The 4,365-nt window shown below is 41.3% G+C and overlaps 1 protein-coding gene across 3 annotated transcripts in view; it reads right to left on the bottom strand.

Moving 5' to 3' along the window:
* The window catches only part of LOC135505932 (calcipressin-2-like), a 125,749-nt gene extending 124,174 nt beyond the window's left edge, over positions 1–1,575 (bottom strand). Inside the window, exon 1 of one of the 3 annotated variants that reach the window (XM_064925188.1) lies at positions 1,344–1,575. The gene's annotated coding sequence lies outside the window, so the exon portion shown is untranslated. The remainder of the gene's footprint in view (positions 1–1,343) is intronic. The other 2 variants (XM_064925186.1, XM_064925187.1) reach the window with 2 other exon arrangements.
* Between the last annotated feature and the right edge of the window lie 2,790 nt (positions 1,576–4,365).

The raw sequence follows: 4,365 nt of genomic DNA, 5'->3' as shown, positions 1-4,365 counted from the left end.
TTATCAGAGCACCGACAGAGATATGGCTGATAGTGGTGGTGATGTTGCCAGCATCACATGGCTTGACAAGGATAAACTTTAGCTCAGAAACCCACCTGATGAATGAGGTCACTAACGTACCGTCATATCAATGTGCAACAACAACAACAAAAAACATGTAGGATTCAATAGTTCATATTATCTATAATAAAGTGCAGTGCGATATTGATTACTGAATGTTATGACCTTATGCGACACAAACACTGAAAAGGCATGCTTTATATCACAGCAATTACAAAATCCAACCAGTTACTGACTGTCTATGCAACAGTTAGATCAGGAATGTCTCATCCACACCGCACAGGAAAGCAACAATATGAGGCAAACATACTCGTTCAGACTTTAAATGAGTCATATCTGCAGAGGTTTAACCAAGAGCAACCTGTTGATGTCAGAGGGGAAAATGTCTGGAGGGCCCGCGCTTTTGCTGTCAGAATACCACAACGTTCTCGTGGGAAACAGAGAAACACCCGAACACTGCGCTTGACATGAGTAGCCTTCCAGCACCTCACATTTTCTATGGCATGAGCTCCTGTTCCTCTTACAGAATATTAGTTCAAAAGTATCGTGGAGCTCCTGCATCTTAATATAAACAGCCCCGCACCCAAAACGAGTACCGGCATCTATTTCGGTCCAAGTCAAGCACTGCCGAATCATACCTGACAGCCCACTTCAGGTCGGATACTAATAGGCTACATGTACTTTTCATGGAGGCTGTTGAATATTGAATAATAATAATAATAATTCAAGATTAAAAGACAAGTAGTCTATAGACAAGTAGACAAGTATTCTTAATCCTTACTTTCATTTGCAGCAGTATTCGCCAATAAATCCATTCTGCTTGCAATGTTACAAAAGACTCAATGGTGACTGTCTATCATGTTTAAAGAAGGTGAGTGCATTGACAGCTGGTATTTCGGTCACAGAACGGTCAATGTCACTAAAGCATCCTAGGGGTTACATTGGGGGAGTGGAGTAACATCACCTCTAAATTGCCAAGCAACATAAATTGAAGGTAAACTAAACAGATTTATACATATGAAAAATAATATAGCATAGCATACGTTATCCTCAAAGCAGCCAATTGTGCAGGTCAGCACAGTTGCATCGCTAACAAAATCCCAAATGTAGGCTAACCTCTATTCAAACTCGTTCTCTCGCAAGTTAGAGCACTTTCTCACCCGCTGACTTTACCCTATCCACACCCCATAGCTTCAATGCAACGCAAGCGACACTTTGCATCACTGTCAATTTTCCACAGAAACGCGATCTGCGAAACCGGAGTCGCCATCGCTTCTCTCTACCTGTATGTGCAGTGTGTATCGGTCGGACTGGCGTGTCTTCAGCGTTGCCTCTACCTCCTAACTCTTCTTCGTGAATCAACCTTGCATTCCAGCTGCAAGCCGATATTATCCTGACGTTTTTGCAGACAGCTTGACTCACCAATGACTGGCCTGCTGCATCCAAATTATATTTGTGTTACCCAGTAATGAAATACAGCTATCACCACAGGGGGCATTATTTGACCAATAGTCTCGGCTACTCCGGAGCGGAGGGTCTAAAAAAATAACTACAAATGAACGTCAGCGCTTTCTTTCGCGCGCACGTGCAGGCTGGTGTGGTGTTTGCTGGCTTCATGTAGAATCAAATCAAACATGTCTGATGACATTTACTGCGGTCATAGGCCACGCAAATAATGTGCAGTCGATATTTGACAATCAGATGCCAGTGCAAGAAACGTATTTGTTTCGGTAAGCTAATGATTGGTGTCATTCATAGGTGGCAGTTTGGGATATTTTAGCCCTTTGAACTCTGAGCATGTTTGTTTATTGAACACTGAAATTTGAAACAGCTGCCATGCATGTGTTATAGGCCTATAGGTAATGATTCATCACCATTTTGAAATGCACAACCAGACTGTCACTGCGTTTGATGACAGGCTATCAATCATTTATTTTAAAAATCTAATTATTAAACATGGTTGGTCACATTTTTAAAAGTGTATTTCACCAGGAAAAGACCCTTGAGGTTAGAAATCTATTTTGCCAGACACACTCAAGTTTGTGTCCAGTAGCCTAACTTTCTAATCTAATCAACCTCTATCTTCACTCAATGTTTTCAATAGGACCATTTCATTAGGCAGGCATCTTTCCTCTTGTAAACAAGTCTAAACCTGTGACCTGGCAGCTACATAACTATTACAAAAGACCACTGTCCACTAATGGCCATTACTGGTGATCTCAGGGGCCGATCGATGGAAGCCCTTTGTAGGCCTACTATAATTACATCAATAAACACACACACATTTCAGAATAGCTTCAGCATTTAAGAGTAGTCTGGGCCTGAATTTATTTTTTAATTTTTAATTTATCCGCTATTTTACCAGGTAAGATGACTGAGAACCCATTCTCATTTGCAGCAATGACCTGGTGAATGGGGAGAGGTGGGGGATGAATGAGCCAATTGTAAACTGGGGATTATTCGGTGACCGTGATGGTTTGAGGGCCAGATTGGGAATTTTAGCCAGGAGACCAGGGTTAACACCCCTACTCTTACAATAAGTGCCATGGGATGTTTAATGACCTAAGAGATTCAAAACACCCGTTTAACGTCACATCCGAAAGACGGCACCTTACACAGGGCAGTGTCCCCAATCACTGCCCTGGGGCATTGGAATATATATTTATTTTTTTACACCAGAGGAAAGAGTGCTTCCTACTGGCCCTCCAACACCACTTCCAGCAGCATCTGGTCTCCCATCCAGGAACTGACCAGGACCAACCCTGCTTAGCTTCAGAAGCAAGCCAGCAGTGGTATGCAGGGTGGTATGCTGCTGGCATGCTGACAATCAGGTCAACTTTAGCCTACATCAAATGGTGTAAAAAATATCAGTGTCTTTATTAAGACAACCCAGTTATAGGATTGTCTTAATATTATAGGCAAAGCAATATTGAACAAAGCAACCTTAGACTTTATTCATAAAGTGATGTATGATGTCATATGATGGTAAGTAGGGTACATGGCAATAACGCAGTGCATTTAGCCAATACCTAAGTTTCATACTCATGCCCTGTGCACTTAATATCTGTGTGGATCAGAATAATACAGATACTCTTATATGTTATTACATCACAAAATACTGATCAATGTCTGTACCAGTGGACACTCCTCAGAGGAGGAAGGGAGGGCCATACTATGCTAAATATATTAACGTCACCAAATAATTGATCAAAACAATGTTCTGCAATGAAGGTCTACAGTAGCCTCAACAGCACTCTGTAGGGTAGCACCATGGTGTAGCTGGAGGACAGCTAGCTTCTCTCCTCCTCTGGGTACATTGACTTCAATACAAAACATAGGAGGCTCTTGGTTCTCACCCGCTTCCATAGACTTACACAATAATTATGACAACTTCTGGAGGACACCTGGCAACCTATCAGAGCTCTTGCAGCCTGAACTGACATGTTATCCTCTCAATCAAAGGATCAGAGAATGAATCTAGTATTGAAAGCATAAGCTACAGTTGGTTAGCACTGCAGTGCATAAAATGTGGTGAGTAGTTGACTCAAAGAAAGAGAGAGAGAGACAGTTGAACAGTTTTCAACAAATTAATTTCTTTAAAAAATGGGGAGAGGGAGAGTGTCTTTTTTTTTTGCTCATGAAAAAAATAATCGTTCTCCCTCATCATAAACGGCACTGACCGCCAGTGGTCTGTACAAATACATAATCGGGTTGAACCGGGCAGGAAGGTACATGGGGTTAAAACCACTCTTGGACGTGTGAAAATGATAAATAAAGGGAGGAGAAATTAGTTAATCATCTTAAGGCCAATTCATTTGAAGACCATTCCACCCTCTCCTGCATTTTCAGAAATAGAATCAATATATAGGATGCTACGTAAGTGCTTTAAAATATCATAACTTTTTTACTGAGCTCTTCTTTAAAATAACTTCCTGAAAGTAGCTCAATTAATAAAACCATCCCCTTGTCTTTTTTTATTTTGTCAGGGGTTTGGGCAGGATTGTAGAGCACAGCACCCTCATGTGGCAGGCTGCTGGGTCCCTACCAAAGGGAAATTGCTCTGGGAGAGGAGACAAGGATAGGTATGAGGTATTGGTCCGCTACAGTATTTCACTTCAGAGACTTCAATATTGGTATTTAAACTCATTTATGCTTTCAAAGTCCCATGAAATTACAAACTGGTCTGCAAACGTACAGGTTTAGGCAACGGGTCCATGAGCGTGAAATCATACCTGAATAAAATCAAGTCAACAAACATGTGGAGTTCATTATGGCATACCACCTGTAGATACAATTAAGAAAATA

The sequence above is a fragment of the Oncorhynchus masou genome, chromosome 19 (genome assembly GCF_036934945.1).
Source record: "Oncorhynchus masou masou isolate Uvic2021 chromosome 19, UVic_Omas_1.1, whole genome shotgun sequence".
In the NCBI taxonomy this organism is placed as follows: domain Eukaryota; kingdom Metazoa; phylum Chordata; class Actinopteri; order Salmoniformes; family Salmonidae; genus Oncorhynchus; species Oncorhynchus masou.
Note: the sequence above shows the minus strand (reverse complement) of the source record. Positions and strands in the feature narration are given on the sequence as shown.